Genomic DNA, 12596 nt, shown 5'->3' on the forward strand with positions numbered 1-12596 from the left:
GAGAATTCCACAGGATCACTATTCTCTGGATGAAACCATTTCTCTTCATCTTAGTCCTAAACAGTATTCCCTGTATGCGTAGACTGTAACCTCTGGTTCTAGACTGCCTTGTCACTAGAAATATCCTTCCTGCATTTACTCTGTCTAGTCCTGTTAGCATCTGATAGGTGTTTATGAGATCCCCATGATTCCTCAAAACTGTAGTAAGTTTAGAGCAAATTGATCCAGTCTCTCATTCCTGCTCCTGTACTTGAATCCTCTTGTTTTAAGGCTAACATACAACTGGTCTTCTTCATCACCTGCTGCACTTGCATACTTACTTTCAGTGAGAGGTGCACAAGGGTATTGAGGTCTGGTTGCACCTCCCCCTTCCCAATCTATCACCATTCAGATAATAATCAGCTTTTCAATTTTTGTTATCAAAATGGATAACCTCACACTTATTCACATTATACTTCATTTGCCATACATTTGTCCGCTCACTCAACTTGTCCAAATCACACTGCAGCCTCTCCCAGTTCACTCTCCCACCCAGCTTTCTAGTGCCTGCAATGTGGATCTATTACACTTAGTTCCCCGAACTAAATCATTAATGTATATTGTGAATAGCCGGGGTCAAAGCACTGATCCCTATGGCACCCACTGGGTCACTGGTTGCCACTCAGGAAAACACCTGTTTATTTCTACTCATGCTTTCCTGTCTGCCAGTTAGTTTTCCATCCATGTCAGTACATTACCCCCAATCCCTTGTGCTCTAATTTAACATGCTGATCTCTTTTGTGGGACCATAATGAACACTCTCACTCTGAAGGTCCAAGAACACCACATCCACTAGTTCCCTGATCAACTCTACAGTCTTCAAAGTTCAAATCGATTTGACAAGCATGAGCTACCTTCTGTAATCCATACTGGCTCTGTCCAGTCCTGTCACTGTTTTCCAAATTCTCTCCTATTAAATTTGTTACAATGGATTCTAATATTTTCCCGACAACCACTGTTAAACTAATAGGTCTATAATTTCCTGTTTTCTCTCTAGCTCGTTTTTATAAATAGTGGGATTAGACTAGGAGAGGAAGTGGCTGTTACTGTACTAGCAATCTAGAAACCCAGGCAATGCACTGGAGACATGGTTTTGAATCTTACCGTAAATAAATATAGCACTCCAGCTTCGTGGGAGATAATCACATTGTTATTGGCATGCAGAAGGCTATTGTCATCAAGAACTGGTCACCACCAGTTGGAAATAATGACCATTACTTTAAAGATGCCAGTCAGGAATCAGGCCTAGACTCTGAGGCAACCCATGATTGTTCATGTACTAATAAGGCAAGTAAAGTTCAGAATATGGTTGATCGTGCACAGGGGGTATTAGCTAGCAACGGTTAATAAGTTGTGGAAGAAGATTAAAGATAGAGGAAAAATTTCAGACAACAGATCAGGAGGCCTATACCCAGTTAAACCAATGTTGTGAAGTCCTAACATGGATAGGCTGAAAACCACTACTTTTAATAAGTATTTGTTTTTTACTTGTTATGATAAACTTAATAAATTCTGGAAACATGTGAAAACACATTTGTACCTGAATTGGCCCTTGTATCTAGTCAGGACTAAGTTGGCTTTCTTTTAAAGCTCACTCTAAATTGTAACTGACTAAGATCTTGGAATTAAATATAAATTGAACCTCAAAACCTTACATCTGAGTGAGGATGTTCTTCCTCATCTCAGTCCGAAGTAGCTTTCCTTTTTATTCTGAGCATTTCAGCTCATTTTAAACTACCACAATGAGGGGAAATGTTTTTTTCTGTATTCCCACTGTCTAACTCTTGAAGGATTGTTATAAATTTCTATAAGGTTGCTTCTCATTCTTCTAGTTTCAGAAAATAATGTCGGAATGACACGCAATACTCATGTGCAGTATCACTGATGTTCTATAAATTGAAGCAATTTGACACATGTTGGATTTTTCCAGCAAATGTTCTTCTCAAAAGTGCAAAAGCAAAGTCACCTTTTGCATTGTTTGTTGGATAGCAAACACATTTCTCTGGCTTTGCAAGTATCGGAGTGGAGTACTCAAGAAGAGACAATCCTGAGTTCATACCATTAATGGGTCTGTATCGTTAATGAAAGATACAAAATTGATGTGCAGACTTTTATTTATTGACACATTTCAGATATAATGTAGATATAAATGAAATATGTGTAACTATTCATGTTCACTCTACACTTTCTGTACTCATCTTAATTTTCCAGCAATTTTGGAATAAGAAAGATATGCATAGCTTAAGGAATAAGTCAAACAAAATTATAATAGATTTTCTGATCTAAACTTTTTCTTAAGTAAAAACATGCTTTATCTATCAGCCTGGTTAGTTTAGAAGTACATAATAAAGAAGCTCCAGAGACTACCTTTGTGAAAGACTCATATTTTTCATATTTCCTAGTAAGTACAACTTAGTCTTATGAGCATTGCTTACAAAATTGATTATTTTATTAAACATGCTTCTTTTTATTCAGTTGTGAACAATAATGTATGCTGCCAGTGTCTCTTAGGTTTCTTTCAAATTCATGTTTTCAGCTAAGTCACTACATTATGGACCAGTCTTGAAAAGTAAACCAATTGTCCATTCATCCAGCCCCTCTTGGAAATATTTTGATTGCTTTGCATGCAGTAGGTTGCTTTGATGTACAAGCTGTTGCCTAGGCACATAGGCAGCAGTTGAAGTACTAGTCCCATCTTGTCTTCAAGAATCAATGAACACCAACCATCTACCAGAGCAATAGAAAAAAGTTAACATCTGTAGTATTTTCATAAAAAAAGATACAATTCAGCTGGAAAACTAGACTGGCATCTCTCACCAGTGCAATTTGCAAATTGCTTGAATAAGTTGATCATTCTCATTTCAAGAAACACTTTGAATCCCATGAAAATAAGGAAGTGAGAGAGAAAGTCAACAGGTAATGGGAGCCATTTGTGGAGAAAGAAACAGAGGGAATGTTTCAAGTCCAAAATCTTTGGAAGTACCTGAGCCTTGTTGCATGCAGTGGGAGGGTTAGACCGAGTGTGAGGTAGCAGAGAGACAATGGTGACATTTATCCTTGCGGAGCATAGAATGTCATTGATCTTGTGGCATTGCTGGGCATTACTCTGGACCATGGAAACAGCATTGACCTGTTTGGTGACCTTGAACCAAGCTGGCAGAGTTTGGTACCATGGTCTCCTCTACTGGTCTTGATGGAAAAAGAGATGCCTCCTCTGTGCCAGCCTGCCCACCTAAACCTCCAGGTCCCCATTGGTGAATGGGATGTCATCTTGACTCAGTCCACCATCTTTGGGATAGCCTTTCAGACAAAGGAAACATGTAGGGAAGCTCTGAACATTTCAGCACTTCATTTGGTGCATAACTGCATTTTAAATATGGTACAAGCACCAAGAATGTCAGGAGATCTCAGCAGTGGCAGGGTACTTCCACCTCTGGCATAGGATGAGTGGGGCATCATAGAGAGGCTATGTGTAGGTACCACTGACCACTGTAGTGGGACATATCTCAAACACTAATGAGACAGTGCAGGAAAGAGACAGCTTAGTGGCATGGTGTAATGACAACAATCTCTCCATCAATATCAGCAAAATGAAGGAACTGATTGTTCCATTCAGGAAGCAGAATGGAGGACTGTATTAATGATACTGAGGTGGAGGTGGTTGAGAGCTCCAAGTTCCCAGGAGTAAATATCACCAGTGATCTATCCTGATCCATCCACATCAAGAAAGCACACCAACACTTCTACTTCCACAGAAGGCTATGGAAATTTGGCATGTCCACAATGACTCTTAACAATTTTTACAGATACACCATAGAAAGCATCCTATCTGGATGTACCACAGCTTGGTATGGCAACTGCTTTCTCAAGACTGCAAGAAATTATAAAGTGTTGTGAACGCAGCCCAGTCTATAATGAAAACCAGCTTTTCTTCCACTGACTCTGACTACACTTCCCGCTGTTTCGGATTGAAAGTCAACATAATCAAAGACCCTCCGACCCTGTTTATACTCTCTTCTACCCTCTTCCATTGGGCAGAAGACACAAAAGTTTGAAAACATATACCAACAGATTTAAGAACAGCGTCTTCTCCACTATTGTCAGACTTGTCAATAGGTCTCTCATATATTAGAACTGATATTTCTCTGCACCTTCTCTTTGGCTGTAACACTATATTTTGCATTCTGTTCTATTACACTGATGTACATATGTAAGGTATTATTTGCCTGATCAGCATGTAATACAATGCTTGTCACTGTATCTCAGTATGTATGACAATTATAAATCAAATCAAGGTAATGAGGTGAGTTTCAGATAATAAGGCAAGAAATCTTGCTAGGGTTCATGGAGAAAATCTTCACTGAAACTTGCCAAAATGATTATTGGTGAAATTCAGCCCACAGCTTACAAAACATTCAGTTTATGCTATCATGTTAAATAGACCATGTGTGGATCCTTATGTAGTGAGAGACAGTAATAAAATTAAAGCAATCCAAAAACATACAGTGCGATTCTGTATGAATCAGTATGGGAAACAATACCAGTGTAGCATCCTTGATCAAAGACCCGAAATGGGAATCACTACAGCAATGGATTGAGGAAATTAGACTGACCGTGTTGTATAAAATATGAAATAGATGAGTGGGAATTGACAGAAACCAATATGTACTCTCTAGCAATGGCAAAAGATGAGGTAGCCAGCCATACAAACTACAAAGGCCATTTGTGACCAAGACATTTAATGAGCCATCTGTCTTCCCAAAGAAAAAGTTATAATGGAACCAGCTACCAAAGGAAATAGTCACAGATCCAGCACTTGAACTTTTCAGGCCTCAACTCTACGTTATTTATATTTGAAAGTTTCATTTTCTTTATCAGGAATACTTTCTCAGCAGATCTTGTCTGGTTTAGTTAGCATTACCTGTACCACTGTTTGTGGGTTCTTGTTGTGTTCCTATCATTGAACCCGAAACCCTGGGTTCAAGTGCCACCTGTTCCAGAGTTGTGTCATAACATAACTGAACAAGTTGATAACTATAAATGTTGACAGAAGACAGATATTAGTGTTAGTGACAGAGTTGAAGCAGAAAAAATTGCTGTATACACACAAAAAAGTATGCTAGTTCCTCCAGTGTCAAAAATGTCAGTATAGTGTGCTTTTGGCAGACTTTGTTCAGGAAGAATATTGACCAAATCACTGGAGGATCTGTCCAATACATGTGATACCTGCTTGACATTATCATAAAATAGACTCCTGATGGCAGAAGGACATTGACTTCATTATCTTCTTTGTATTTCTTGGGTTATTCTTAGAGTATTCTTGAGACTGAAATTAAAAACAAATAGTACCACTTGAAATATTCACTTGGACAAAACAGTGCTGTGCTCCTATGAATAGGATATTGTAAGATCTTTAGCAGCTACTGGAAGAATTAAGTTTTTATGTTTCAGTCAAGAACAACACTTTGAAGTTTGCACCATATATAGACAGGCTGGTTAAAAAGGCACACTTGCCTTCATTGCTCAGAACTATGTAAATAGGAGTTGGGAAGTCATGTTAAGGTTGTATAGGACATTGGTGAGGTTCTGGTTGTCCAGTTATAGCAAGGATATTATTAAGCTGAAGAGGGTTCAGAAGTGGAATGAATTTCCTGAGGAAGTGTGGACGCAGGTACAAATACAAGATTGAAAAGACATTTGGATAGGTACACGAATAGGAAAGGTTTGAAAGGATATGGGCCAGGAGCAGGCAGGTGGGACTAGTTTAGTTTGGGATTATGTTCAGCATGGACTGGTTGGACTGAGGGGTCTGTTTCCATGCCATATGATTCTATGACTCTATAAACACTTCCCTACCATATTGGAGTATCAGTTTGAATTGGCCTGGATCTTTAGAACAGCTTTCATATTGAATGTGTAAACAGTGTCCGCAAAGGTTTTTTTACAATCTGACCTTTTGGAGAGGACATGCCCCCTTTTCATCACATTAGTTGGCATTTTCAGCTTAGTTTTCAAAAGTCTCAAGTCTTTTTGTAGGTGAGTAGGTGTGAGGAAGTGAGCGGATAGACGAGTGGTGAATTGTGAGCTGAGTGAGAAGTGTATGATAGGTCTGCTTGGTATACAAATATGAGAGGGAAGATTGGATCGATTGGAGGGTATTCCAATCAGGTCATGGGGATGGTCCATCTTCAGTCAGAAGTGCCCACTGGATGATCCATTGAGTCTTCTTCTGAAATCCTCGCCATCACAGATGCCATTCTTCAGCTAATTTGATTCACTCCACATGATATCAATAAAAGCCTGACCGTATTGGAGATTGAAAAGGATGTGGGCTCCAATGACGTTCAGAAAATAATGAAGGCTTGTGCTCAAGAGCTAACTGCACCCCTAGCCAACACTGTGCCACCACTGGCATCTACTTGGCAATGTCAGAAATGTCACAGGTATTCCCCAGGCAAGAAAAATCCCAACAGTCAACTACCACCTGATCAGTCAACTTTCAATCATCAGCAAAATAATGGATGGATTCAACAACAATACAGTAAAGAGGCACTTCCTCAATAATAACCTGTTCACTGTTGCTTAGTTTGGATTCCACCTGAGCCATCAACTCCTGACCTTAGTCCAAATAGCTTTGGTCCAAACATAGACAAAAAAGCTGAACTCCAGATGCAAGTTGAAAATGTCTGTCCTTGACATAAAAGCAGGAATTGAGCAAGTATGGTATCAAGAAGCTCTAGTGAAACTTGAGTCGATGAGAATCATAGGAATAGCACTGTACAAGTTGCAGCCATATCTAGGATAAAGGAAGATGGATTGTGGTTGATAGAGGTCAATCAACTCAGTTCCAGAACTTCACAGCAGACATTCCTCAGCATAGTGTCCTCGGTCCAACCATCTTCAGGTGTTTCATCCTTGACTTTTCCTCCATTACATTGTGCAGTCATTAGTGAGTATCTCTATTTCTGACAATGTTCGGAACTATTTGTCATTGCCCCCCAGCTACCATACGCATCAAGATCTCGGCAACATGCACATGTGAGTTGATACGTAATAACGATGTACAGCATGGAAACAGACCATTCAGTCCAACTTATCCATGCCGACCAGATATCCTAAATTAATCTGGTCCCATTTGCCAGCACTTGGCCCATATCTCTCTAAACCCTTCCAGATGCCTTTGTGCCATGAAACATTCGTGACACTTAAGGCCAGGCAAAGTCATTACTATCACTGAATCTCTCCCTCTCAACACCCTGGAACTTACCATTGACCAGAAACTGAACTGAATCAACTCCAATCATATGGTTCCAATCAGAAGAAGTACTGTGTGGACTTCTGGTTGCCACATTCTAAGAAGGATATGATTGCACTGGAGATGGTGCAGAAGGAATTCACCAGGATGTTGCTTGTGTTGGAGCTTTTTAACTATGAAGCAATGTTGAGTAGGCTCAGGTTGTTTTCTTTAGAATGGAGAAGGCTGAGGGTGTACCTGATTGAGGGTGATTGGTACTCTCCACCTTCATGGATGTGTACATATTCATCAATACTCAAGAAGCTCGACACTACCCCACCTGACTGGCACCCCATTCACCACTTTTAACACTCGCTCTATTCTCCACAATGTGTACTATCTACAAGATGTGCTGCATTATCTACTGAGGCTCCTTAGCAGCTTTCAGCATTGTGACCTCTACCACCTCGAAAGGCAAGAACAGCTAAGGTATGGGAACCTGCGAGTTCACCTCCAAGTCACACACCATCCTGAAGTGGAAGTATATCATTTCTTCACTGAAGTGGATTCAAAGTACAAGGATCACATTTCTTATAGCATTGTGGATGTCCCTACATGCCAAGGACTGCAAAGGATCATGAATGTGGCTCACCACCATTTCTCCAGGGCAATTGGAAATGGTTAATGAATGCAGCCTAGCCAGCAGTGCCTAAATCCAGTAATGAATTTGAAAAGAGGATACTCAAAACAAAACTGTGTCTTTTGACAAGATTTCAGCCACTGATAGATTAGATTAGATTAGATTACATTACAGTATGGAAACAGGCCCTTCGGCCCAACAAGTCCACACCGACCCGCCGAAGCGAAACCCACCCATACCCCCACATTTACCCCTTACCTAACACTACGGGCAATTTAGTATGGCCAATTCACCTGGCCCTGCACATCTTTGGACTGTGGAGGAAACCGGAGCACCCGGAGGAAACCCACGCAGACACGGGGAGAACGTGTAAACTCCACACAGTGATAATGTGACCTTAAAATGAAGATGTCGTAGCCAGACACACCAGAAATTAACATTCATGTCCAGATGTAAATTCTTACTTAGAGAATAGGCAACAGTAACTTTTTATTAGCAATAATTGTTTAAATGACACAAAGTTCCTGTGCATACTTAATTGACTTGTATACTAATTTTGTAATGTAAAATCATGGGTTGTGCTCACCATTCAGAGTGCAGTCACAATCATTGTGAACATTTTCTTTTGATGATGCTTTGATCAGTTTGGATTGAGAACGAGTCACACTCAAATTGCCATCAGATCACTTTTGAATTTTCAAGTTGTGACTTAGCTATTGGCTTGCATGTGGAGTACAGCCTGCAGCCAGGAATGTTTGCTTTCCACCAATCCTACATCCCTGATTTAGGTGTAAATCTGGTGATACTCATAGGAATAGACTCTACAGATACTTTTGAGTGATCGGGGCTGTTTAATTTGTGAGTCAGAGTCTCATAAATCTCTTCCATCTCTTTCTTAAAAAAAGATTCATTCACTGAATGTGACTGCAACATTCATTATCTATTGCCCATCCCTGGCTACCATTGAGAAAGTGGTGGTGAACCAGCTTATGGAACCATTGCAGGCAGTGTAGTGAAGGTAATGCCACGATATTGGAGGATCACAGCGTGATAATGATTAGGAGTGGTGACTGCTTTTTCTCCTCTGCCCTGGGACATTGAAGGTAATTGTAGTATCTTGCCTGCCATCCTGAATTAAGTTAATTTTTCCTGACTGGGCTATGAACTCAAGGATTTTCCTCAGTTTCCAATTCTCTATGGCCTTGGGCAATGCATTGACTTTCTGAAGTGTTTCAGAGCTGTTACAATTCCTCCCCGTTTAATTTCTCTGGAGTGATCAATACACAAGTGGACAATAATAATGTGAGAGAAACCATAGCCTATGGGCAGCTGCACGCGTTTGTTAATTGCAGTTCCATGTAATTAGACCTAATTTCATAGTGGATTTGATTTCATAATTTTATTTGAATATTTTGGTCCAGGGGATGTAATTTACTTTGTAAAGGAGTAAAAGTGACTAACTGTGATTTATTCCAACGCAGCTGGAGTATGGTTGATGGCCTGAGTCAACCACAGTCGATTCATACACTTGAAGGGACAAAGACACTTGAATCCAAGCTCCAGTGTATAATTTGAAATAGTCTCAACATCGATTGAAGGTGGTGTTCTAGGTTTTCACTATAATAGAATTATCTTGGTGGGAGGGCAGGAGAAGGACGTGGTAACCATAATGTTATGAAATGAAATATACTATAATTATAGTAACACCAGTTACTTATTTTGGAATTTTCCTTATCAGCATGGTATTGAACTTATTTGCTTTAAATAATGTAATTAATATCTTACCCTGACCAGTCACAGATAGAAATGCAAACAAGTCAGAGAATAAAAAGGACGTGAGCAAATCTGAGTACAATGCAATATATTGCAAATTTCTTTTCTGCCAAAGGTTCAATATGTGATGTCTAGCAATTTTCCACAAGCTAAAAGATTAAATAAATTAACAGTGCCCATTATGCCAGTTCATCTTTACAAGGCCTCTTGCAGGTTGGACAAAGGCAGCATTGATATAAAGCTAGGTATACCACGTTTCTCTCAAATCAGAAATGGCACAGTGAAACTCTCATAAGATGGAACAGTAAATAATTTAACATGCTTCCAGAAAAGAAAGTTAAAAGGATCACCAATGTATCATGGGTTGTTATAAATTAATAAAGATATCACTGCTGGACTCCACCAAAGTGTTAGTAGTTAAAGGCACCACCTAGCATTATGAAGTCCGGGGAGATCTGCAGTTTACTCTGAACTACTTGATGTCAAAGCAATGCTGCTGGTTTTATCATGTGGAAGGAGATGAGAGAATTGACCACAGTGAATAACTCAGCAGGTAAAAACTGATCTCTGCACTAACACTGTTCCATCTTAATTTATATTGTAAAACTTATTAACTATCATGTGGTGCTAATGTACTCATACACTGTACAGTCGAAAACTATAAAATATTTTAGACTGCTTTCGTGTTAATAACAGTGACTTCAAAAATGTTTACTGTCATTATGGAGTATGTATGTGTCCAATTAAATGTTGATTTTTAAAAAAATTGTTCCAATGTACCTAGAATACAGTTGATGGCTTGGGTCAATGACAGTTGACTACAAGAATAGGTTAGAGGCTAGGAATATTGTGGCAAATAACTCATCTGACTCCCCAAAGCCTGTCCATAAGCTACAAAGGACAATTCAGGGTATGATGGATATACTTCCCACTTGCCTGGATTGGTGCAGCTCCAACAACACTCAAGAAATCTGAAACCTGATTGTCACCACGTCCCTCCACCACCAACACTCAGTAGCAGCAGGGTGTGCCAGCTACAAGAGGCAGTGTTATTAATACACCAAAGGTTCATAGATAGCACCTCCCAAACTCACGACCATTTTCATTTGGAAGAACAAGGGCAGTAAGTACATGGGAACACCACCATCTGCATGCTCCCTTCTAAGCCACTCCTGACTTGGAAATATATCGGTATTTCTTCAGTGTCGCTGCGTAAAAATCCTGGAATTCTCTCCCTAAGGGCACAAACTGCAGTGGTTCGATAAAGCAGCTCCATCACCATCTTCTTCAGGGCAATGAGGAATGAGCAAGAAATTCTAGCCAAAGACACCCACATCCTGTGAGTGATAAATAGAAATAAAATTGTTCATGAGATGTGGGAGTGTCGCTTGAACTAATTGGTTAGATGGGGCCACTTCAGAGGGCAATTAAGAGTCAACCACATTGCTGTGCATTTGGAGCCTGGTCTGCCCAGGTAAGGATAACAGGTTTCCTCCCCTAAAGATCATTAGTGAGTCAGATGGGATTTTACAACAATCGACAGTGGTTATAAGATTGTCAGTAGGCTACCTTTTCAATTCAAACACCAGACAAGTTACCAGCTGTACCTGATGTCTCACTGAGTCAACAGAAAGTGCACCCTGGTGTATTCTAGCTAAAGTACCCACTGAGGTATCAGCGTCTGAGCTGACAAAAGATGCAGGAGACAGCCTTGCTGGTACCTCCTCTGGAACTTCTTCCCCAAAGCTAGAGAAGATGTGTTACATGGAGAACTCCTCCTTTCAGAGCAGAGACTATGCAGTTGCCTCTGGAATCTACAGAAGTAGAGAGGGAATGAGTTGCAAATGAAATAGGAGCTTGAAGTTTTAATAATACATTCACATTGATGGTAATAGGCGAGCAGTACTTGACAATGTATGTTGTCAGGACATGGAGCTGACATAGCCAGTCTCTATATTCTCCGATAAGCTCAAGGATTCTTTTCTAGTACAAGGTGAGGAGACAAATTTTCTCCTGAAACCAAATCCTGGGCAAGATTCCCCATGTTATTATAATTCCAGATGCATAGCCAAATCATTCAGCCCCCAGCTGAGGAAGAATGAAATGGCTCTACTTGGTTATTCATTCAGCCCTTGGTTTGATTTCAATAAGTTTAATTTAAAAAAAAGATTCCTCCCTCTTGCTGTCTTTCCCCCAGATCAAACAAATTTATGCTGTAAAAGAAGCCAATTTAATCTGGCCTTTTCTCAATAGTAAGAATGGTAAACCATGATCTTGGATGGTTACAGTAGCCTAATTTGATTGATTGTGAGGCAAGATCATAGCATGGTTCAGAACTTAAGGTACTATGGATAATTTTAGCTTTTAATTTAAAACATTTTTTTTAAAAATAGAACTACAACGGACAAAATAAAAACTACGGACATACATTCAATGCTGTATATCTGTGAGAAAGAAAGAGAGAGAAAGGGAAAGAAAGAACATTCCACAATGGGATCACAATCATGTCCATCTTCTTTCTCAACTGAGGGTTCCCTGCTATCATTGTTGACAGGGCCTTATTAGTAATATACTCTTCATGAAAACCTAGAAAGACTGTTCCATATATTTTCTAAATTTTATCTTTTTCTTGAGATTGCCTACCTATTCCTAAACTGCATGCTTGTCTGTTGTGTTATTAATTCATTCCACATTTAGTAACTAATAACAAAATAGTGATCTTAAATCAAGGAAGCAATTTAAATTCACTCCTTTTAAACCAGAAAGGCATCCACAAGAGAGGGATCATTTTAAAAATAATTTTGTTATGCTAGATGTCTGAAGAAGGGGAGCCAGTTCATTACTCCTCATCTGGAAGCTTAAATGTTTTAGAGTACCTGCCTGAATCCATAACTTCAGGAAACTCACTCA

General features: G+C 39.6%; 1 long non-coding RNA gene across 1 annotated transcript in view; it reads right to left on the reverse strand.

Moving 5' to 3' along the window:
* Positions 1 to 2171: 2171 nt before the first annotated feature.
* LOC122558052 overlaps positions 2172 to 12596 on the reverse strand; it is a 70792-nt gene continuing 60367 nt past the window's right edge. Inside the window, exon 3 of the long non-coding RNA XR_006314026.1 lies at positions 2172 to 2766. This is a non-coding gene — a long non-coding RNA (uncharacterized LOC122558052). The remainder of the gene's footprint in view (positions 2767 to 12596) is intronic.

The sequence above is a fragment of the Chiloscyllium plagiosum genome, chromosome 16 (genome assembly GCF_004010195.1).
Source record: "Chiloscyllium plagiosum isolate BGI_BamShark_2017 chromosome 16, ASM401019v2, whole genome shotgun sequence".
In the NCBI taxonomy this organism is placed as follows: domain Eukaryota; kingdom Metazoa; phylum Chordata; class Chondrichthyes; order Orectolobiformes; family Hemiscylliidae; genus Chiloscyllium; species Chiloscyllium plagiosum.